The sequence below is a fragment of the Phasianus colchicus genome, chromosome 13 (genome assembly GCF_987193195.1).
Source record: "Phasianus colchicus chromosome 13, bPhaCol1.hap1.1, whole genome shotgun sequence".
Lineage (NCBI taxonomy): Eukaryota > Metazoa > Chordata > Aves > Galliformes > Phasianidae > Phasianus > Phasianus colchicus.
Genome location: NC_143448.1, coordinates 8,866,883 through 8,892,500, shown reverse-complemented (window position 1 = coordinate 8,892,500; position 25,618 = coordinate 8,866,883). Strand labels below are relative to the sequence as shown.

Here is a 25,618-nt window from a genome sequence, read left to right as displayed (position 1 = left end):
GCAGTGGAGCCACAGTTGTAGCACAGCTTCCCATACATCACTGGAGTGAAATGCTCACACACACACAGTTGGAAAATTAGAAGCACAGGGCAGGTTAAACTTGCATGACTGACACATGCGAGGCAGATAATTACTCAAGGTCTCATTGACCTTGACAGCATTGTGCAGTAACCTTTTCATAAGGATAAACTGTGTTTGGATGGGCATTTCAATATCACGTGCACAATCACATCTGTTTACTGCCTTTGGTGCCACAAAACCCTTTCCTAAAGGGATACAGCAGAGACTAACAACGACAATGAGACCACTTTCTACTTTAAACCATTCCCACATTTGGTGATTTCTGTCTGTCATAGCATACATGATGCAATTCAGATCTAACAGCGTTCTGCAGCTGTTCTGCAGCATAACCTCCCATCCTACCTGTGCAATTAAGCTACAACATGCTTGCACAGGAATCACCAGCAAGACTTCCATGTTGCTTGTCCTTATAAACAACTGTAAAAGACTTTAACAGAGCTCAGTGGGACAAACACCAAAGCACCTCCTGCCAGGGCTGGAGCTAAGAAGGACACGCGCCTGTACAGCAACTGCAGCTTTAAGAAATTCTAGATGTTGGTGCTGGAAGTGGAATGCAGATTCAGCCAACACTTCTGCACTGTGAGAAAGGAGGTCTGCTTCCTATAAGATTTCATATATGCATATATACACACACATATATACAAATTGTACACACACACACACACACCACTTATACCTGCCAACATCCATCACGCTAACCTTTTAATAGAAAGGCCCGGAGGCAGAATTCCCATAAAAAAGAAATTGTTCAACATTGCAGATCTTTATTTTACCGACCCAGTAAAAGTAGCCATCAGAGGGTAGGACGAAATCTAAAATGTCTCTTAACATCCAGAGACTTACCAATAGGACAAATCAGCCTGAGGAAGTCAAGTTTTCCCAGACCTATTTTGCCATCAGTACTTTGAGGGGAGTTAAGGATACACGAAGAGAAAAACATTCAGAAGTGATTATTCAGCCAAAAGGACTCATGCTCCTAATTGCTCATATGCCTTTGAAAGTTCCCTACAGCTCTTTGCATTCAATTTCCTTGTATTTTGAAGATCAAAACAATGACGCAAAGTGCCCCTATTTAACTTAAGATCTCCGACAAGACAGACAGCCTATTCTGCAGCAGTTCTTCTATACGTACCCATCAGAACATCACACGTTCATTACACAGCCATGTGTAATGCTTCCCGCATTTTGCAGTGCTCCTGCAGCCAGGAGCATGGCTTCACGGTGGTGGACACAGGGAGCTCCAGCACTGCCTTGCAGCCCAGGCACAGCCAGCCTCCTCCTCTGCAGCCTGATGGAAGGGAAGGGCTCCAGAAGAACCACACTCTTGGCCTCTTCCTGCCCACTTTCCCAGGGATGATGAGACCCGCAGAGGAATCACTGCTGGAGATGGGGCAATAAGTCTCTCAGAGAGTCACATCTGGAGTCCAGAGGCACTGGCCTCCCCCACACGGAGTAGGAGTTTGATCAGTGATCTCCCTCCTTCACAAACAGCTTCGGAAAGGACTGGCTCCGGCTGAGCTGAAGAGGAAATGAAGGGGAAGGAGGTTTTAAAATGAAGTCTAGTTATTTTTTAATCTCACACCTGAAATTCATAGCACCGTTCTCCCCTCTGAATAAACAACTCTTCTGTCCCCTCCAATTACAATGCGCAAAGCTGACTGCTACATGCATTGTCAAATTTACACTGCTGCCTTTTATCAGGATTTCCTTTCATATTTCTCTCTAAGCAGTGACTTTGTAAGGAGATTAACTGCATTATATGCCACGCACTAAACAAACCCACATGTATACAACACAGCTTTTCAGAGATTTCTGTTCTCCCCAGGATGGCCCTTCCTATCTTGGAATGTCTTGGCTTTTGGCACTCTATCCCTCAAGCAATGGTTCACTGCCACCATCAGCAAAGAGGAGGACTTCCAGATAGATCCAGTATCCATCTACAGTGTCAAATCAGGTAGAGATAGCTTTGTTATTCTTCCTGCTGATCAGCTCAGCTTATTGTCTGAGCTAAACGCAGGAAAAAGGAGAAATTGTGGAGACTGACAATCAAGACAAGGCACACATCTCCCAAACAGGCACTGTGTAAGCAGAAGTCCCTTTAATTAAGTTCCTTTGCATATTTTCTCAATATTGTTCAAACGTTTTTCTTTTTAAATCCTTTCTCCTACTGATGCTGGCTACTACCATTACAGATTTTTCTTTGACACATACCATACTTTGTTTGGGGAACTAATCCCTTTTCCCCATAAATCTTTTCTTGTCCTGGACATACAGTCCTCCCCCATCACTCTGAATGCAGCAGCAGCAAGCAGCTGATCATTGTGTGGATCCTACTCCACTACTGACCACTGGCTGTTCCAGCTTAGAGAAAACCTCATGGGCAACTAGAAAAGAGAAACTAAACAACTTGCAAGTGTTCCAGGTCTTATGGAGTGAAATCAAAGCAGTATGTGCTTCTTTTTAGGCCTATGAAGGAAGGGAGGAAGGAAGGAAGGAAACCTATGGTGTTGTAAACAAAAGATGAGAAGAACACACAAAATATCCATAGGAGCCATACACCTCATTTTCACAATCACTCAACACTGCTGAAGTTACTGAGTGGTCCAAACGTACAGACAGATGGTATCACGACTGAATTCAAGAGCCAACAGCAACAACAGAGACCAAGTGGCTTTGCCCCAGCCTTTCCAAGGGGCATACCAGGTAGAGGTAGGACTTGGTTTTGCCTCTCTTCCAGTTGAGGACTGTAAAGATAGATGAAACTGTTTCAGAGTGAAACCTACCTTATTGCTACCAGCATGGAATCAACATCATCTGCAAGCCCTGCTAGACTGCATACAAGCAGATTCATATCTTTGATGAGCTGCTCACCTGGACTTTCCAATTTATTAAGCAATATCAACAGAATTTATCTGAAAATCCTACCCTGCTGAGTAGACGTGGGTTTCAGGCACAGAAACATTGACCCTGGAGTCCCATGCACAGCATATGCTGCTGCAGGTGACCTCACCACATTGCTTCATTTTATGCCCATTTACACTCAGGTACACCTACACATACATAGGACCACATACTTCTGTTATTTTCTTTTGTTGCAACATTGCATACATGGTAAATACATCCATCCTGCTGCAGTAAATCATCATTTTACAATGAATATATACCTAGATTATTACTGTAATGCTGATGTATTGAACCATTAGTATAAAAAAGCAAGCAGGTGATAAAAATGATGCAAAGACTCCCATAAAGTGAGAAACAAAACCCAAACTACTGTGGCAAACATTAGTGCTGAGATAAGTAAATTAGCGATTATTCTGGAGATAAATTAGTGGGTAGGAGAGGAGTATGTAAAGTGTATGTTGCTTCTTGTATCTTCTTCACTTGTGAACTGTGAGCTGCATCTTCCAAAATCTAAGTAGCATCAGTGCAATAATATGGATGGATATTTAAGACGAGGCTATGACCATGACTCTAAGGCAATTGCCTTCCGTAGAAGTCAGCACACCAGCAAATTTCATCCTTATTAACTTTGCTGCTTTTATACATCGCACTAATTAAAAATCCTACCATAAAAGTTGCTCTCAGATACTTTGCATAGAGTAAATATGCTGTGGGAATCCAGAATAACTGCAAATTTGCCTCTAACTAGAAAACACAGTCAGTGACCCTGAAGAGATCAATTTTTAGGCAGCAAAACAAGGTACCCATGGAACAGAGAGATTAACTCTTCTCGGCGTTTCAAGACTCTCAGTGAAATCAAATCTTCAGAGAACATGCATCTCCAGAGTGGTTTTGGAATCCAGATCTAATATATGGAGAAACTTTCAAAGCAGGTCATTTATTTGACATAATTGTGCGAACATCCCTTTAAGCTGTGCAAACCAGAAAGATCATTTCAAAATATTAACTTATTTCTTGCTATCAACAACAATGCAATTAATTCCCCTCAATAAAGATTGTTTTTGCAAAAGAGCAATAAGGTGCCTCTGCAGGGGGCATCATTATCATTAAATAATCACACCCCAGGAGACGCGAGGCACTCTGCTGCACCATGTACATTTTAGCACTCCAGAGTATGATTAGTTTGTGTTAACCACACCCCAGCACAGCTAATTGGCAAAAGATTCTATAAACTGAGAAGAATTCTCTATCTATTCCTTTGTATTTTTGGAACTGGCAGTGACACCATGAAGTTTCTCACTTGTCCCACAGACAAGGCCTGACCCAGCCTCTTCCCAAGGCTGCAATGGAGGCAGAAGGAACCCATAATGCCAACTGCGTTAGCAATGCATGCTAATATCCACATTTGCAAAAAATTACATGAATGAATCCCCATGCATAGCAAGGAGTTATGACTTCAGGATGCTGTGTTTTTCTACAAGAACCGAAACAGGCCCAGCTGTCCTACGTATAGATGCAGGAAAACAGACATTATTTTTATGACATTGCTCCTTCTGATCTGCTGGATGTTTTATGTCACTTTAGACGGTTGGCTGTGATTCATGACAAACTTTAGAAATGGATGAATTCTAAAAACAAAACAAAAAGAAAAAAACAACAATAAAAACAGACCTTCAGAGCACAGTTAATTGCTTTGCATGGTCCTGAAGATTTAAGGGTCTTTTTTTTCCTCTTTAACACAGACTTCAATACCACAGAACACATCCGGAATTTAGATACTCTTATTGTGAATGGAAGTCACAGCAATTATACTCCACAATAGTTTACCTCCCTCTCTGAAAACAGCATGGAAGAAAGCAATGGAAGAATCATGTTTTCATGCACAGTTTGAGTGTAAAGCAGAAACCATTTTGGAGATGAAATTTAGGGCTGCTTTCATAGTGACATTAAGGACAACTGAGTAGGCACAGGATCAGCACTGCATATCTAGAACCTCATGTGAGGGTAAAGGAGCTCAAGATCTGCCCAGGGGCAGGAAAACCTGACCGCCAAAGACCTACTGGCCCTTTCTGAGGTGCTCCATGTGCCCCATTAGTTGCTGCAGATGTACGAGAAGGTGGGCAGTAAGGTAACAGTGCCTCTTCAAAGAGAAGGTGACACCACGAGGATGTCCTCTTGGATGCCCAGCAACTGAGAAGAGTCCGTTTTCACTTGAAGACTGTGAGGAACCAAGTCCACAACAGGTCCCTGCTACATGCAAGCCCTCCAAGGTTTGAGAACAAACAGGAGGCCTTCCTAAAGGAGAGCAGAGAACAGCATTATCTGCTTGTATGACTAACTTGGATTGCCTGTAGCTTCTCATTCATTTAAAGACAGCACCAAAAATCCGTAGGACAAGCAAGATGCACAAGGTCTCACCAAAGTGTGCTTACTCCTCCTTGGCAGCCAGCAGTATGGCCACAGCCCTCCTGCAGCACCCACAGCCCACTGGGGGTAGGGATGCTTCTCCCATATACTGAGCACACCCAGTTAAACAATGGCTGTTCAAGAGAGTAAAACAAAACTGAGAAAGGAATTACGGATACAAGAATTCAACTGAAGCAAACAACACCTTGCACATGAGCAAGTAATATACTATTGTTAACACAGGTTATTTTGTAATCAATATTTAAAGTAATTTTATCAGTAAGCATAACCGAGACTTCGTGACTATGTATGTGTAGCTGGTAAGCTATAGATTTATAAATATGAGGGTTATCATGACTTCAGTGTAGCAAGGCACAGACGCTTTAAAATTGAAATTGTCAGATTTTATCAGTTATCTCTTTCCACAGGATAATGTAACTTTACAATTACTTAGCTCATAAAGAACTAATTTCATTCAGCTTCCAATAAATACTTTCAAAATAGGAGTCCGTGGCAAGATTTCTTGAGTGGTCAAATCATGAACAATAATGGCCATACAGACTTTGAACGAATGTCTTGATAACGAGATTAATACCTGCAGGCTTCCCACACAAAGATTTAGTTTTATAAGCAATTAATAATAACCTTTTTTTTTATATTCTGTATATTACAAAAGAAAATAAGTTATTGATTTCATCTGCACAAATAACTATTTGCATAACATTGTTGATTGTATGTTCTTCTAGCACAATCAGAATTAATTGGAGCAAAATATTTTATTTATTATTTTTAAATGGGTAAAGATTTTATATATATTAGCATTTGTATCTGATTAGATCAGACTGTTTACCAGCACTATTAGAAAGATGGATCAGATTACCATATCCCATCCACGTTGTAACAAAAGGCCTTCCTATTGCATTTTTGTAAGTTTAAGGAAAACTTTAAAACATGATGAATATTAGCAACTATCACTCAGCTCTTACTGCATCTCAGGTGTCATGCTCTTAACTAAGAGTGGAACAACAGACATTCAATTTTCTGTGGATTTTGCTACTTATTTTTCTTATAATTTACCTAACATACCCCTGTTCATGTTTGCACGTGGGTGGAAACTCACCCTGGAGAAGGACAGTTGTAGCATCTATGTTTAGTCTTCCTACTCAGCCTTTAGTTGATACTTTTCTGGAGAAAAGCAAGCCAGAGAGATGCTTGGACAGTTGGACAGCCTGGACATTCTCTTCACATGCAATAGGACACAGCCAGAATTCTGCAAGGAAATAAAATTATTCACGCTGTAATTCACCTTTCTCAATTCACTTCTAAACAGATCTCTATTTCTAAAGATATCACATTTGATATGAAAACAAAGACAAACTTTATATTTAAATTGTATGCATGATTACCTTAATTGACCTGTTTTGTAAGAACTCATCTATGAATATAATGGTTTCAAACGTAAAAATTAAGACAACTTAGTGATAGTACTTTAAAGATGATGAGCTAGTCATGCAATTTACTGCAGTCACACTAAAATTGGTACTCCTATTGAAACGTCAAAACCAAATCCCCAGTTTTGCAGAAGGAAAGACTTTTTTTCAGTAGCTTACTTTTTAAAAGAACCAGCTGACTGCCATCACACTGAGCAAGAGCACCAGGTAGAGCCTGCGCTCATCTCACACTTCACTCTGGCCACAGCAATGGGACAGCTGGGGCACGTTGCTGAGCTGCATGTCCCTGAGAAATGCAAGCTATGTTCTGCTCAGAACAGCAGCAGCACTTACAGCATCTCTCTACTCAGGGACTAATTTTATCAAGGCCTTTAGCAACTATGATTTGGCTCTGCACTCTCTGCTGAATCTGACTGGAATTGGCTTCTTGAGAGACACATTTCTAGAGAAGACAGGGACACAGACACGTGCCTGCACCAACCCTTGCTTTCCACAGCACATCTTCACCATAGTCTTCCTAGCTCAGTCATGATCAGAATAATTTGGTTCGATTTGTGTCTAGCTGCATGATGCAGATATTTTGGACCATTACCAACTCAGGAAAGGGATCACACCCGTTTCTCTTTCTCTGAAAATCTACCAACTAGCAGAGATGTTATCAGATAATTAGCCACAGAGTTTCCAAGTTTTCCCACGGCAATGAAAGAAAACAGCAAGAAAATGGAGCAGGGGAGCAGACAGAGATGCTGGGGGGATTCACAGGCACTGGAATTTAACAAGTATTATTTAGTAATATTTGGTGCCCCGATATTTGAATGGCTCAGCTTACTAATAGGAAAACATGTTTTAAACTCAAACAAGTATAGCAGGTTCTTGAATTTCAGCCCTATTTTGAATATTTGAAATCCCTGATAAGCTGGCTTTTCATCAAACTAAGTCACAAACAGAAACGAAATAAAATGATATGGGACCAATCCACACTCAGATTAACTACAGGCACAGAAAGCACATAGGGGAAAAGCAGTAAGAAACTAAAGGAAAATTCTAAATACCTAATAAATCTGAGAATTTCATGAACAGTCCACACACAGGAAAGAAACAAAATATGGCAAGGAAATTACATATTCAGAATCATATTCTAACTGGGTACTTTGCACTTGGATTTTGGTGAATGTCACTTTTAATTCCATTGCAGATGTTCGTATTCATAACATGGACTATGCCCAAATTTAGCCAATATCCAACTGCTTTTACATGTATACTACACATATTAAGCACCTAGAGAAGAGGCTGGAATAAGGAAATGGAGAACGTAAACTGGACTGCAAAAGTAGAAAAGGAGAATAGATGAAAATCATTTTTAGGAACATCAGTTCTTGAAAAAAATCACTATTAGCAAATTATCAGTTGCTTCTTCAAACAATAAGACTTTTAATCTATATGCAAAAAAACAATCAATGGTATCTCTCATTTTTTATCCTTCTTTCTTTTGCCCTCATATTTTATGTACAGTAACTCCCATTTCTCAGCCCACCGTGTAGCTATGAACTGAAACCAAACATTCACACAGTAAATGAAGCTGCAGTTTGTATTTATAATGCTCCCATAACTATGTGTGTGTGTGTATATATATATATATGCATGTATAATACAATCTCAATCTCTGTTAAAAAAAAAAAAGAGTCAGTTCAATAGAAAGAGATCATTTTATTAAAAAATCATGAATGCAACTGCACTCATTCAACCTTAGAAATGTTTTGATGGCTTTTCAGCACTGCAATATATTTAGACGGGAATATGTCATTAATATAAACAGCAGAATAGAAACTATTAAACTAACACAATTTAAAACTGAGCAAACCTGAGTATTTGATTAAAGTTTTTGTACATTCTATACACTTGAACAGGTAACATAGAAGCATAATATTTTTGTTGATTTTTAATTTGTTGGAAGTATTACACTTGAAAAGCTAAATTTTCAATAGTTTGTATTTAGAAATTAGAAATCTGGCCCTGTGGAAGCATATTTAGTCTGATTTCCCCAGCTGTATTTTGAATTTCAAGAGAAGTCTGAAACAAAACGCAGAAACGAAGCAGGCTGTAGGAACCATCGCCTTTGTTACAGAGCAGTGCTGCATTTGCTGAGTTTGAGTCTGTGCGTTTGGTAACTTTAAGTCATAAAGACAAAATACAATTCCATATATATTTAATGGTTACAGAATTTTCTAGAAGATTTGCACATAAAATGCTACAGTTGCAGAGGTCATGCATTAATACGTAGCCTAGCCTTTAATGGATGTGTTTATTTTTCTAGACTGAATAATTAGCTGAGCATTTTTCCCCAGAATAACATTGCATTACACAAATGCAGGGAACTGCTTACTAAAAACAATCTAAATTATACCTCGTATGCAGTACATGCAATAACTGTGCTCCTATCTCTGTGATATTAGGGGTAAATTTTCAAAGCAGCGCACAGAATATAATCTTGTTATTTGCTAACTGGATTTGTGTGCTTAAGACTCGCACATTGCTTTGAAAAATTACCCCTTCAGAAGATTGACCTGTGCAAGGAACTGAAGTTTTAAACCTGGATTGAAACCCAAGTTGTAACCTAGCTTGGCAGCACTGCCTGGTTCAGTAGGATGACTTACTGTAGTAAAACAACCATTTGAATGGCCAAATTAAAGAAACTCATTCTTATTCTAATCACATCCAGTGGAATTCTGATATGCTGACACCCAAAATTATGGCTCTGTCATTAGAGAGAGAATGAGTGGGAATGTTTTGAAATTTTTGCTGTAAATTATGAAATAGACAGTGGCCTAAATGACAAGATATGACATTTTTGTTTTTTGATTATACAGTTACAAGTTTTTAGTGCTAGGCTTACTTTCAAGGGTAAATTGCATCAAAGTGGATATAATCCAAATGAAATACCTTTAAGATTCGTACTTCTTCAACTATTAGAGATCTATCATGTCTACTGCATGAAGCCTCATTTTCATGTTAGAACAGATGGGCAAAATTGTCATTAACAGAAACTGACAACTCTAAAACTGAAATATAGATTTAGAAAGGAATCTAATGAATTAAATCAATGTTATTGCAATGAAAGCCAAAGAAATTAATAGTGATTTGTAAAGTTACCCTGTATTTTAACCTCAGTATATTTTAGTCAGTGCAATTTTAACATTCACAATACCTTCTCGATTCATTCTTAATGTCTTACTGCATAATACACTCTTGTCTTAATATATCACCCGCTCTTAGGAGAGTCGAGGATCCGGGGCTCTGTTCAACCAGCCCATGAGATACTGACAAAGACAGCACTTTTGAATTTAGTGGCATTTGTTCGTGTTGCAGCACAGAGGAAGCATCACAACAGTGCTTCATGCACTTCTGGAGTAGATTCCTGCGATTGCATATTTCTAATCAAAATGACTGGCAAGGAAAGAGTGCCTCAAAACTCACTTCATGCCAAGACTCAGGTTTTGGTAAGGAAATGTATAATTTACTCTCAGTCCTCTAGCTCAACAAAAAAGAATTTTCCACCTACCGTGTCTTGATATATATGCCTTGATTCATTTGTGTACCTGATGTAACAGTTAGGATTGTTTAAAGAGCATGTGCATAGCCCTGAATGAGGACAAGTGTCTTCACGTTGCCCAAGGACACTTGGCTGTGAAACTGTAGAAGCTTGAAGGAATCAGATGGGTTTCAGTATACACAAAGCCCTCCCAGGATAAATGGCTGCAAACTCTACAAGCTAAATCAGAACCACTCTCCCCCTGCATATATATATAATTTTTTTTTTTTAACAAGGTAACAGCTTTCATTTAACTTTCTTTTAAAAAGAAAATTACTGTATCTTACGTGTTACTGAGATAAGTAGTTTTCATATTCTGCCCCTTTCCTCTCACCTGCATAGGTGCATCACTTTTATTAAACGTGCCAGTGTTTATTCATCTTGCATAGCTAGAAGTAAAGCAAGCAAAACAAAGTAAGCAGCACAGCTGAAAGCCAAGTGCAGAAACGGGTGCTGAAAGCTCTCACAATCAGCCTGACTGAGAACTCAACAGGAATAGAGGGAAACGAGACTTGTGTTGCTGGTGATATCAAAATGGATTTTAAAAGAAGAATGCATGCTTGGTGTCTCTTCCACTAATAGAAGGACAGGAAGATTTCAGAAAGGGAGAAGAAATTCAATATTTGAGCTCAATCCTTTAAACCCAATTATCTGCCATTTTTAGCTGTATTTCAAGCATCAAGATCATAAAAATGTTGCTTTGCATGCCACATTTCAGCAACCGCTGCTCATAGCATCATGCACAACCAATAACATATTTGATCATGCAGAAGTATTTATTGACTCTTCTATTTTTCACAATAATATGTATATTCAACATTTTCTCCTTGCTGGCTCACATCACCTCCCAGCCCTTCGGATCTATTTCACTCCCTTGCCTTTGCAAACCCAGTGGTACCACATTGTGCTTCTTGGCTCCTTTTTGCAGGTGGGTGGCAGCGAGAAGCTGGAAGAGGCATGGGTTGGACTGCTCAGCACAGGAAAGGCCAACAGGTAAACCTCTACCTGCCCTCATCCTCACTTGGAGTCACCAGGAAGCAAAACATAGCCTCCTAATTTCTACTGAGATCCTTAAAGAATTTGCCTCTCAAAACGCCTTCATTATCCTGGGTCTGGAATTTGCTTAAGGACACAGTCTTAGGATCTTATCCGACACGAATGAACAGTCATCGGCTGACTGACAACTAAGCGCACGTACCGGCATGCAAAATAGGAAACAAACATCGAGCGTCTTGAAAAATAAGATCTGTGGAATAGAAAGAACCACAAAATTATTTTTAAAGCTCAGAGACTTAATAATGAAGGCAACGTTGAAAAGATACTTAAAGAGCATTACAGACAGAGTAAGGGTTTAAAGCACTATTTTTAGCAATGTTCAATAAAACATGCATCTGCTATATGTTTTTGATTTTATGAGGGAGCTCCTTCTTCGTGACACGGCAGCAGGTTTGTCAAACTTCAGCCTGTACGAGTCATCTTGTACAACTGAGACAAACAGCAGGGTCCCACCTCTCCACATCTTTTTGCTTCTGAAATTCCCATTCAGATTTAGAGGCTGAGGATCAAGTCAAAATGCAGCACGTCAGTGCAACAGAGATGTTTTACGAAGAGCAATCTCTTGCCAGCACTATCTGTTATTCTCCCCACACGCAGCAAACTTGTGCATGCATTTTTTAAATGCAACCAACCTTTGTTTATTAAGCAAATCAATCTAAAATAGAAAGCGTGCTTTTAATTGTGGCTCTGCATCGAACGAGGCAGTGTGAGGATCTGGCTGGGATTCACCAGGCCCTTTGCAAGGGGCTGAAACCCCTCAGCCCCCCGAGCTTCACACCTGCATCAGCTCCCCTCCAAACACATACACTGCAGTGATGTATTTCACTGTGTATGATTACTGCCAGACAAACTGTTCAAAGCAAAGCCAATGCCACCTCGCTAATTTAGTCTCTTACAATATTAGACCTCTGAAATATGCCTTATGTACAGCCTGCATTGCCTTTTACAGACAAATACAAAAACATGGTCAACATTTGCAGTAAAATTATCATAGAAATGCCATCTGAAACCTTATTTCCTTTTACAATGTGCTTTTCACAAATAACGTGTATTAAAAATATGTTTTACAGGGCAGAAATAGAAAACAAATACTCCTGGTAATTTAAACAGGCATTTGCATAACATGACTAAAAACATGTTAGGAAGGAGTTCTTGCAGCAGGAAAAGTGAGGTGGAAATACAGATATAGCGATTTTAACACCGAACATAAAAATGCCTTTTAGCTGTCATAATTAGTAAATTAAAGCGTACTTTCATCAAATCCATTCTAACTAAGATTACTATTATTGTTCTTATGTGCTACATGCTGCTTATTAAACAGTACGACATTAGTAACAGGTAAATCACAGATCTCCAGAAAACCTCTGTACTGAAGCATCACCCAAAAATATTACCTTATTGGAGCCTTCACCTCACAAAAAAAAACACTTCCGTGAAAACAAATTGCCATTTACAGAGCTACCCCAGTGCTCAAAGTGCTTTAAGATTAATTACACCTGGTGTTTGAGACCACATTGGGAATTCGGTGGTGCAGCAGGTGGGCAGTGGGTCCCAGCACACAGGTGGTGCCCAGGGAGGTGTCCTGGGTGGGTGGGGAGGAGTTAGGGAATAACCCGAATAAGGGAGCAACGTACCCCAGAGAGCACACGTCAGGACCAACTTCTGCCTGGGTCAGATATTTTAAGTCTTCTGCTGTGAAAAACCTTATATGGAGGATTTCTCTGACAGGCTACAGGAAGTTGCAGACTCATTTTAAAAAATTGTGCTATTCTCTACAACAGGGATTCTTAAATATTTAAAAGACTCCTCCATTGGATGTTCATCAGATTGATTACGATGCATATTTCAGCAGTTTTTTTCCTAAAAATGCTCATCAGAAGATCAAGAAATGAGGTGTTCTGTGTGCTCTGTGTTGATTCACACTATTTCATTTTAATTCCAAAGTACCGAATTCAGAAAACTGCCAGGAAAACAAAGCAGGAGATGTTCGTTGTTTTGTTGCACATTGCATATGCTCTATGGCAACCAAGACCAAGGCCACTAAAGAAATGGATGCTGCTGCATCCCTCAGCCTATCACTCACCAGCTATCAAGCAGGAGAATAAAAACCAGTGGTGCTGTAACTTCCCTTGGAGTACCTGCACATTTAATTTCTTTGAACCCAAAACACCCAAGATTCCAGCCATCAGGTTTCACACACCACTTGCCTTGTGAGTTCCCCTGTTTAAATTATACTTCAGGATACATTCATCACCAATAAACCGAGCCATGCCTATCTCCTGATACCCAGCCTCAAACGAAACCAGAAAGTTGCACGAACCTTTGCTAAGGTCTTGTGTTAAAAAGGTCAGTTTGCCTTTGCCTCTACCTTTGTTAGAAAACTTCAGAACTGGGCAACATTGTGTGGTTTGTACATTGGAGGATGGGTCTGATGTTACTGAACGTATTAATTTGACATTCATGTCACTTTTGAGGCAATGGTTTTCCTTCTTTGTTATTTCCCATTCTAAACTACCCTCACAGAAAATGGTGCCAATGATCGGGTGAGTTTATTTGTGGTAACTTGGTGACTGAAAGGAAAAAAAATGTACTTTTGACACAGCACATTCTCAGATGTAGAATCATCAAGACCAAACATTATCCCACAACCCAGAAATTTGCTTTAGGATATTGAGATCTATTTAGCTGGAATGCAACTCATTACAAAAGTCAATGTAGTTTCTTCCCTAGGGCTTTTTTATCCTTCCTCCCACCCAAAATAAACCTTTATGCCTTCTAGGGATCCCACCCCCCCCTTAACGTTTAACAATATATAACAATGCTTATAAAGGTGCTAATTTTGCTTTTGTTTTAACTAAAGATCAAGGAAGAAAACCAGACTAATTTAATTCTGCAAACATTGAGCACGGGCAGACAATGGTACCATTCTCATGGCATCAGCATTACTGAGGCCGACCAAGAGTGGTTTTGAGGTTATGCTACAAAACGTTAAAGCTGATTCCGGTTCAAATAAACCACTGCAATTCCATCAATGAGGAAATCTATTGTGTGAATAGATATTTTTAAATAGGTTTAAAAAAAAAAAAAACCACCTCAGTTCATTATCTAAAAAGGTGTAAAAAAAATGCCTGTGCTTTTAGTGGACACCAGCACTTGGTGAGTAAAGATGATTTGGGAATAAAAATTTTCTTCTATGAAAGCTGTGAAAGGTGACCATGGGTGTTAATACACACTTCAGAAGAGGAAAAAAAAAAAAAGCAATAATAATAATGAGCAAACAAAAACATTTGGAAAGAACTAATTCTCAGCTGAAGGAGAGTAATTGGAATAGAAAGCCAAAAGATGAGCATCCTAGACAGGTTGTTTGCCTCTCCAGTGCATTTTAAGGACAGACAAAGGGTATTCTACAGAATAAATACTTCAGAAATGAAAGAGGCCTCAAAAATAGCCTGAGGAAGATAAAATTAGCTTTTCAGTAGCATATGTCAGTTTTATGCCCCACATTTAAGCAGTTCAAATGAACTTGCACTCAGATGTTATTAGATATTGGTGCCATGGCATTTATACTTCCAAGTATGCAAAGGACATGTGCACACAAGCAGAAGCACCAGGTCTAGAGGGCACCATTATATTCCTATTTATTTCCCAAGTTACAGCAGGCTACAAACACATGCTATTGATTGTTATTTGTCTCACACCACAAACATACCACTAGAATTTTTATCTTTCATATGTAATTTTTCTAGTTTAATATTCTCTGCCACTTAGAGTGCTGCTTGTCACATTATTCCTAGCTTGCACTCCCTTTCTTGAAACCCTTCCCACCCAAATCTGTATTTGTTACAAAGGTTAGCAACCAAAGATGTCACTCAGAACTTGAGAAATGAAAACTCAAAATGGAAAGAACAGCTGCAGTTAAGAACTTAGAAACCTATCTTCCAGCAAGACCCTTTTGCTTTCTCCATCTTCCAGTCCATGAGAAACTTGGTGGGCATCATCAGGACACAGACCCCAGCCAGCCCTCCTCTGTGTTTGCAGCACCATCTGCAGCTCCGGGTTGATGAACCGTTATTGATGTTACAGATCAATGAGATTAAGAATGTGCTTAACTTTAATCACATAAATAAGTCCACTTTCAAATCTGGGCAGAACTGAGATCTTTCTAGAAAATTAACTCTTTGCTTGCTTTGGCCTGGTCAGCAATTCCCACACACACTATGATGTTATGTATATCAGGAGCTAAGTATAGAATCCAGAGTCAATTACATTCGTATCAGGCAAAGTTTACCATATCAGGGAACAGCCTGATGTTATCAGCATTGCTCAGTCTTGGCTATAGCGAAGGGACAAGTCTACATAAAGTCAGTAGGAGAACAAAGTCTGGTCAGAGGACTTGCATTAATTAATATTTATGTAATTAACCTGTAAGAATTCACTGTTGGATTCCATTTTCCTTTCCACTAACATTCTTTTATGTTTTCTATAGAAAGTCTTGAATCGAACACTGAATAATTTTCCCCTTGCTAAAAATATTGTAGCTAAAGCTGCTGTATTCCCACAATTTAAAATAAGGTAGAAATTTTTTGCGCAAAAGATCTGATCACTTTATGATCACTAAAAAAAATGAAAGTTAAGCATACTTGACACACTAGGAATTTCATCTAAATTTCTAATTACTCAAATACAGACTAAATGCTGCTTCACTATTTAGTATATCTCCATCAATTATCAGTGTTGATAAATGCATTTTAAGGAGATCATGAAGTATCGAAGGTTCTTTCTTAGTTATACAAGAAACCTCACAAGTTTAAAGACTTTCACCATGATTAAATAAACATTTCATGTTATGCTTTAATTTTAACTCAGCTGAGTTGACAAGACAAAAAGAGCATAAAGAAGTCTCAGTGGGTAAAATTAGTCAAGAAGCAGCAAACAACTGAAGAAAGTACAAGATTTGCAAATACTTCTGTTTTATTGTAATTGCTTCAAAATCATCTGTTTCAGGACATAAATATCTAAGTTTATTTTCAATGCTAGACACCACAGTTCTAAACGGGAAAATGATATTTTGTTAAATAGCCAAATTTCAATAGAAGTCTGCAAGCATTTCGGCCCCACTGAAGTAAACTTTAACATACTTTGTTGCAGAACAAAGTCCTGCTCATCTCCTGATCCATGTGTGTGTTACAGAAATTGGACTGCGCCATCATGTCAGGAGCTATGTTCCACTTGTGGGTTAAAATAAAAGCAATAAGCTGCCATCCACAAGAGCAGTTGTTGCATTAACACAAACACCTGGATCACGTGCAGTTTGCACCACACAGCTTCAGATCTTTCAAGAGAAAGACCAGAGAACGGGCCGCACCCTGGCAATATCTCCACACTCTAAAATACAGTAGGTTGGCAGGACGTCTTCCTGAAATGACAGAGCTTGAGGTTTTCAACTTTCTAGCCACAAAAATACCTTCTTTATTAGAAATAAATTAATAAAGGGTTGACTTTGTGTTGCCGATGTTGCCAGGAAGCTCTTACAAAACCCAAGTACCAAAGAACAAAAAACTAGCCTTCAGTAGTGCATAAGCTGTTTGGGAGTAATGTCTTTGTCTGGAGTCAATCACAGGCTCTAATGGCTCACATTTGCACTGATTCACAGTTGAGAAACAGGAAACTTCACTGAGCACATTGCACAAGGAGCTGATCTCCAGCCTAGCAATGCTCGTGGAGCCAGTGAAATCGGAATACAAAGATTCACTCTAAATGCAGTGGAAACACAATAGCAAAATATGCTGCAAATAAGAACATCAAGTAAACTTGGGTATGCAGGACTCAGACAACTGTGTGTACATGCCAACGTGCTCTGGACACAACATACCCGGAGAGGAACCATCACTCAACAGAATGTGCTTCATCTCCCATGAAGGACAACAGGCAGCAGATAAATCTGGGCTAGTCCATATGGTGTGGAAAAAACCTTCTTCCCTGGACTAGAGATTAGCAGCTATTGTCAGAATTCTTAACAGGGACAAATGTAAAGATAATTTCAAAGTTAGAGAAACTCTTAAACTCTTCATTACGCCTTTTGGCAAACAATAATGATATGCAAAATTCTTTTTTATCCTACTGTTAGAGGGTCTGCAGCAAAAAGAAAAAACAGCAAAACAAAACAGAGGAATACACTTAAAACTGAGTTGGCTTGCATTTCCCAGTGGTCTTGACAGCCTGACAAAGCAGCAGTAATGCCACTGCCCAATGTTAAATACGATCCACAAAGACCAAAGCACACAGCCTAGAGGCAGAGCCCAGGACAATGTTTGCATTCCCTTTGAGCCGAAACATTCCACATGCAGGCTTCAGCCTCCCAATAAAACACACCAGAAAGCATGGCATAGCTGCATTTCATCTTAGATTTTCCTTCAGTCAGAACCTCTCCCTTCTTCCAACTTGTATTTCAGCCCGAGTTTTCAAGCAGTTTGCCACCTCCTCAGTGAGTATCAGTCTCCAAAACACTCTTCTTTTACTATTTTTCCCTCTTTGCCTTCATTTTATTCTTTTCCCTGACTTCTCTGTTCCAGAACATTCTGCATCTAAATGCTGGTGTATCACAACTTTACCTATAAAATAAATAGCTGTTTTAAAAAGTGCCAATCATGCACAATCTTTAAATGAGCGTTCTCTGAGGTGATATATAGAGAGGATTCATTCGGAAGGAAGGAGATGCACTGCCTGGAACGGCTCCTCAGGAGCAGTAAGGATGGGCACCAAGAGAAGACATGAGAGGATCTCATCAGGACTTCCCACAGTCCTCGACCACATCCAGGGTTGGCCACAGCACCCATAAGCAGGTCAGTAAACTCCTAGAAGGGCCGCATACTACACAGCAATAGCCAAAACAGAATGGAAAAGGGGCAGCCAGTAAGCCAAATTCCCTCTCAGTCTTTCTGGGGCAGGATGACCCACAGCACACAGGAGCTGAACACGTAGGACTAAGCACTACTACCATAACTGCATGCATACACAGTGCTTCTGAATAAATAAACCCACACACATAAGAGAGAAAACTACAGTAAGAAAACAGTCTGCTAGAGAGATTATACATACAGAGGAAGGATGCCAAAACTGGTTGCTGTTTAATTTCAGCATACATAGCACTGCCTCAGGTACAAACAAAAGTCTCAAGAATCCCATTTAAAGCTCTAATCAAGCTCCTCATTCATTTCCTAATTTGTAGAGCCCAATCCTGCAACATCCATAGAGCAAGAATCAAAGAGAAGAGATGCAGGCCAAGGCTGTGGTCAATCTGCAACGCTCTCTTGGCACACAACAGATGGCTGGGCTAGAAATTAATCTAACTTGCAGCACCAAAATCACAAGAAGTATCTCAGCAATGAGCCAACCCCACAGCAGACCAGGAGGCAGAGATGGGTCGAGCTTTGATTTCACAAAATTATTTATTACCTTACCTTTTTTTTTTTTTAATCCCTAGCTTTAACTTTTGAGACTGTCTTTAGTGCTCAAATAGTTCATTATAACTTTTTCACACACAATGCCAGGAAGTCAATATCCAACCTCGTACAGGGTGGACAACAGCCTGGATCCTCAAGTAAAGCTGTCTGGATAGATGTATTTGAACCAGATGGAAACACAGTAGCTCAGATGTCAACACCAAAATGTCTACTGAGCCACTGTGCTGGTGGAAGAGCAACTGAAAACAGGTCACGTTTCTTTACAACCAGCATTGCACCATCTACTCCAGGTATTCCCATAATACAGGCTGCTGCTTCAGACACAGAATTCACCTCCTCCCAACAAGATTTAAACACGGGATTTATTTTTTTCCCCATTGTTTTCTAGCAAGCTGCCTTTGAAGGGCAAATTGAATAACCATAGACAAAAATCCAACAAGCTATCAAGGTGGCCTCCCTTACTGGTATCTTATACCTCACAAAAATAAATATCTAATCTGTTGAAAAGAGATCCTCCAATATGCTTCAAACAATCCCTTCTTCATTCATTGCTTAAAGAAAGACTTCTTTTAATCGCAATTGAAAAAATAAACATGAGATCACTAATCTTTATTTTCTATTTCGAAATGGATTCAGATGAAGAATCAAGAGGGAATCTCATCACTTTTGTTCTCATAAAAGATCTCAGACTGAAAATACCCACCGCTCTCTTGTTGTTGTCAAACCTACAGCAATTCAGAATGTGGTCTTTGAGATACAGTGGCGATTAAGAAGGTGGCCTTAAGAGATAAATAAAGCAGTGATGCTGCTTCACCTCACTGTTCAAATGGTGGATTCAGTAAAGCAATGCTGACTTGTTGCAGAGGAATGATTTTGCTGGCTTTGGGCTTTACGATAGCTAGCCATCCAGAGAAATCTTTTGACACCAGGATAAGATCTCCTATAGGTTGCACTTAATCCTTTAAGACTAAAGGATTAAGCCTGTTGACCAGGAAGAGAAATTAGTTCTAACACCTGGAAAATTCAAAGACTTCCAACCTTCTCGTTTCAGGGTTATTCCCATTTGAAAATCCAAACAACATCTTCAAAATAGTTTTTGTTTCTACATTTGATAGAAAAAAAATAAACATGCTTATATTCACATGAAACAGGGGTCCTGGCTGATGAGATCAAACTGAACCACCACAAAAATGGACTAAAAGTTACTTAAAATGAAGGTGAAGAGAAGAAGAAGAGACTGTTTATCTAGTAGGGAAAATAATCCTCCTGCGGTATGGATTTTGCTTTTCATGTCATGAAGGTATGCTCAGCACTGTACTCAGGGTTCTCATCTTTGACATGAAAAACATTTGGGCTTCATCCTCATTGCTCTGGGCGGTCCTCACATAAGCAAACTGAGCCACAGCATCATACTACTTCTCTAATACAGTGGTTACTGTTATTGATTTAACTGGTTTGTTTATTTCTATGTTTAATTGGCTATGCTAATAGCATTTTAATCCACATTGCACTCGTACGCGGCTGATAGCACAACACTTGCATGGCTGCAGCAACATCTCACCACTGCTATCAGTCATCAAGGACCAGGCCAGCACTGCAATGCTAGCTGACAATCCTAAATGTTTTGTTTAATTGGGTATAATTTAAACTACACTGTATAATTCCACGGCAATGGCCGATAAATCTTTTATTAAATAGACAAAACCATGAAAAACCTTTAGTCAAATAGCAAAGACTTCAGTCATCTTTTAATGCCAGTATTTAGCATTTCTAAACATTCAAATGTAAGATTAATGAGATCTGAGAAAAGAAAATTGCTGGTGAAGTTGGAAAATCCCCTTTAAAGTTTATGCCAAGCAGCATATTGCCAGCAGATCAAGCAACATGATTACCCAAGGTACTCGTGCTTAGAAATGCTCTCTCTATCACACAGAAGACCACTCCATCTCCAGACAAATCCTGCTGGTCTGTCACAAACAAGCACTCACCCGGCAGGCGTTTCCACAGAGCCGTGGTCAGCGAGGGACAAGCACGCTGCAAGAGCCCTTGGGCCACCCATCCTCCCAGCCCAGCTGAAGCCCAAGCAACACAATTCCGACAGAAAATACCACGACATTAACCAGGACCTCTCCTCAGGGCCTGCTCCTGCCCAGGCGATGAGCTCAGCCCACAGCAGCTCATGGGGCCGGGCTTTGCTCCATTCTCAATCCGCCCCAAGGCCTCAGCATCGCTACCCCCTGCCCACCCCATGCAGCACCAGGCAGACTAAGTTAATTTGGCATCTGTGCTACTGAATGATATCGGGTGCCCTGCTTAACTACACAGACACCTCATATTGGGCAATCTTAGTCTCTTTCCAATAAAAGTTTTGTATGGGTGAAAGTTGCTTTCCGACATCCTGGATTTGAGGGAGAGCTGCTTTCACAGGACACACTCAGTGTGATGACCAAGATGAGGACTATTTTACAAATGGTCCTGTCTGAAGCCCAGCTGGCATTCCAGCACTGCTCTTTAGCTCTGCCAGACACAGACAGGACATAGCTGCCCCTGAACCTAATGACGGACTCACCACTTCCACCTCACACCAGAGTTAAATTTCACTGCAAATGCAATAAGGAAAGTGTATGATGTTCACCAGACATGGTTTTGCACAACACTCAGAGACGTCTCTGCATGCTCAGAGGCCGTGCTGGGAAAGTAAAAGGTCGCATACAGCACAGGAGGGTGGACAGGCTGTTCAAAGTGGAGGAGAGAGGAGTAAAAATGCTCGCTGCAATCTCACTTTCTGCGATACGAAGGGGGGAAAAAAAGAACCTAAAAAGAGCCAAGATCATGGAGAATCTTATAAGAGAGAGATTTTCCCAAATGTCTCTGAAAGGAGGAAAAGCAGAGGAGGATTTGCTAATACAAACAAAACACACACATACATGCACATACATACCCTCATTTCTAGATCCCGGAGAGAATGCAAGCTGCTGCATTGTGTAGAGATTCAAAATGTAGAAAATCAATTGTAAATCATGAGTTCTGGATTCTTTGAGATGAAGTGTAATCTGATTTACAATGTTACAAAAAGAAATTAAAGTTAATTCCAACATGATTGTGGGTATACCACAATTTAATATGACCATGCTGTGGCCTTTAAATCTCCACGTTGCAATATGCCAACAATCATTACTTCTTTAAGTTTCATATTTTACTTTAAGCTATAAATTGGAAATATCACATAGTTTGTTATTTACATCTCAGGCTCGGGATCTTTGCTTAGAAACACAGTGCTCTGTGGTGTAATAAGATTATTGTGCAACTACCACACAGTTAGGGTAGTTAAAGGCACTCCACTTCACCTCATCATTTTTTCTGCTTAAATATTATGCCACATTCTGATTAATACCAGACCAATAAAATCATCTTAGCAATCTGGTTAGAGTCTTTTGTCTACCCAGATGGCCTGCAATGTTAATGTGTGACAATTTCAACAATGAACTAGGACTGTTTTATGGAACCAACATTTGTTCCACTGCTTTTTCTTCTTAGGCTCAGAATTTTGACACAGATGGTACAAATTACTCAAAAAACAGAAATGTTCATTTAGAAGGCTTAAATATGTGGTTTTACTCAGGCCATCCGAATCTTTTACATTTACAATTCAGTAAATTTACTAACAACCCTGCTGTAATTAAGGTCTATAAAAATCTTCCCTTCTTTCCTGCTCGCTTTTCCCCTTACATATCTACAGCATTTCATTATGCCTCCAATTTATTAATATTTATTCCAGTTCTGAAATGTTTTTAATTTTGGAGGATTTACACTGTTCAATCTTGCATCCAATTCTTCATACCTTTCTAATTATGGGGAAGGAAAAAAAAACATTTAATCTGTAACCACATATCAATCCCCCTAGAACCTACACATTTCTAGATCTTAAAAGAGGAGAAAAAGAGAAGAAAGAAGAATGTTGATGGCTTCTGGCCAAGCTGCACAGTACTGTCAGTTAAGAGGAATTTATAATCCTGACTTCCCATTCAGATAGTCAGGAAAGAGTATGATATCCCTGAGAAGTTTTGATGGGGGATAAGAAAACAACGGGCTTTCTATTTAAAGAAGAAAAAAAAAAAGAGGGAAAGAAGAAATCACAGGCCAGAGACAGATGCATGAATTGTTTAACTGAGTCTATAAAGACAAGATGTTATTGTGTAAAACTCCCAGAGGACAAAAGAGTTAACGCTGAGCAACTACTCCGGAGCTTTTGCTGATGCACCAGAGAAGAGGGAGCTGGTACAGGCTGCCCTGCCTTGTGTCTGGGCAGGTTCACCTCCACGATCTTCTCCTGAGCACATGCCAGCCCTGCTGGTTTCCTTCAGCCCATGTATGCAGCAGCTCCCATTTGGGGCTCATGGGGTAAAGCCACCGAGGGCCCATGGGCCACTCTGGTAGGGCTCACCCTTCTGGTGCCCAGCCTGGTTTCTCTTTCATATTCTCTCTGTGCTTGTTTGGTTTTATTATTTAAGCAAATAATTTAATCATTAAAATCAAATTTAAAAAAAAAGCAAACAATATAATAGCCCCTGACTGTCCTTTTGCAATCCTTGCAGAAAATGCAGTATGTGTGATTCTCCAATTCATTATGATATTCTATTAGATCTGCCAACAGAAAGTGCATTTTGAGTTTCTAAATGTTGTTTCCATTAGAATCAATCACTCTGTGCAATTAAGGCAATAGTCTCTTACCATTTCTGCTGTTATGAGCTAAACCATTCTAAATATATTGACAGCTGTCTCCTATAAGATGACACAAATTAGGTTGAGGGGGCATAAGCCTAAATGTCACCAGTGGGAGGACATCAGTTATTCTTTCAGAAATCTACCTAATTTTCATACCCCATAAGGCATTCAGTAGACTTTCTTTGCATTGGCAGCATGCAGTAATCAATGTTTTGCATATTACAATCAATAACATGCTTAAATGTTTAAGTTTTGCATTCTTTTGCGATAAATATTGATATATTACAAACTATGTAAAACTGTTCATTGGACTTTTTGTTTGCAGTATGTACTGTATCATTCAGCAAATAAGTGAGCTAAATATTGTTTGTTACAAAACAGATGTCACATGAAATTATGCCATATGTGCTATTAAACATTTTTCTTTTTTTTTTTTTTTTTTTTTTACAGTGAAAACCAAGATTTAGTTTTAGAAGTGAACGTATTTGGCTTTTCAAGGTTTTGAAGCATGAAAGCAACAAATATTTTTTATACCCTCTGTGCACCCCATAATCCAGTTTTGTAAGTGGGCATTGAGTGCTTTAAATGTAGGTAACTTAAAGGAACACACTAAACGTGTGATTGCAGTATTGCTTCTCCACTGGTTCCACTGATTTATCAAAAAGTGGCAAATGAGAAATTTCTATGGTCTTGCCCTACTACTTAAACTCCAAGACTATGAGCATCTTTAAATACAGTTACTTTAACTTGAAGATTAATATACACTTTTCACTTACCTAAAAAAAAAAAAAAAATCAGCCAGTGGCTGTAAAAAATTCCCTGCAAATATTTTACATTGGAATTTGCACAGATATCAAGGACAGTCAATGCAGACCTACTCTGGTGAGAAACAAAACCAGCAATCCTGCATGAGGAAAGGGAATCTATCTCTCTAGACTTTGAAAGCGTGAACTACAACAGAACAAGCAGAATGCAGGAAACATGTTGGTGAGAACTATACAGTAAAACAAAATCTGGTTGCCACAAGAAGAGTGACATTGGCATCAGAGGCACAGACACTGACACCCACAAATGGAAATACAGCACGTTGGGAAGGCGAGGGGAAGAGGAGCAGATGCAGCAGCACAAGGAAGAAACTCAAAGGAAAGATCTTCTGTCTCCATATGTAGCTTTCTTTCTCCCAGCCATCAAAAGCAGGAAGGCAGGGTAAACAAGAAGAGAGAGAAAGAAAGGAAGGTGAAGAAAATATTTTTTCCCCCCAAAGGCAAAAAAAAACCATTCTAGACATGCTATCTTTGTAAGTCTTCTCTGTAATACAAATAACTAATTGCTTGCCAACAAGCATTAAAACTGGGAGGAAAAGTCCTTGATCTCCCAGCTTGATGGAGATTCCTGAGGCTTCTAGTCAGTATTGAAAAAAAAAAAAAAAAAGCTGTGAATAAACTTTAACACTTCTGTGGATGGAGTCCCCCATCTGACACTGTGCAATTCCAATCTGGAGGCACATGAAAACGTCTCGGATCCTGCACCCCACGAGGCCCTGCCAGCCGCCATCAGCACACCCCATGGATCCATGGCAGCAATGCTGGACATCACCCCGCAGCCACCACTTTTCCTGAGTTCCTTCTCAAACACACCCTGGTAAGAATACTGAGGGTTTTTGTCAACACCTTGACTCATGAGTCAAGGTAAGAGCAGACTGGGTGTTTCCCTGGGTTAAAGTACTACAAAGTCAATAGTGAACAATCAGGAACAGCTATTCTGTCATAACCTGTGGCAAATCTTGAGTTCCTGCATAACGTTTAGCAAAGAAAACATGCATGTCTTCACAAAAATATCAAACAGCTTTTCCTTTGAAAAATACATTGCTTTTAATCCCTATTTCTAGCATAGGCCTAGATAATTTTTAAACGATGTAGCTATGTGCCAGTATTTGGGGCGAC

The 25,618-nt window shown here is 39.6% G+C and overlaps 1 long non-coding RNA gene across 2 annotated transcripts in view; it reads right to left on the bottom strand.

Annotated features, from left to right (window-relative positions):
* The window catches only part of LOC149916139 (uncharacterized), a 64,065-nt gene that overhangs the window by 1,715 nt on the left and 36,732 nt on the right, over nt 1-25,618 (bottom strand). Inside the window, exons 2-3 of one of the 2 annotated variants that reach the window (XR_016470756.1) lie at nt 6,512-6,661; nt 1,214-1,599 (exon numbers count right to left, since the gene is read on the bottom strand). This is a non-coding gene — a long non-coding RNA (uncharacterized LOC149916139). Of the gene's footprint in view, nt 1-867; nt 1,600-6,511; nt 6,662-25,618 lie in introns of those variants that run through there. The other variant, XR_016470755.1, reaches the window with a different exon arrangement.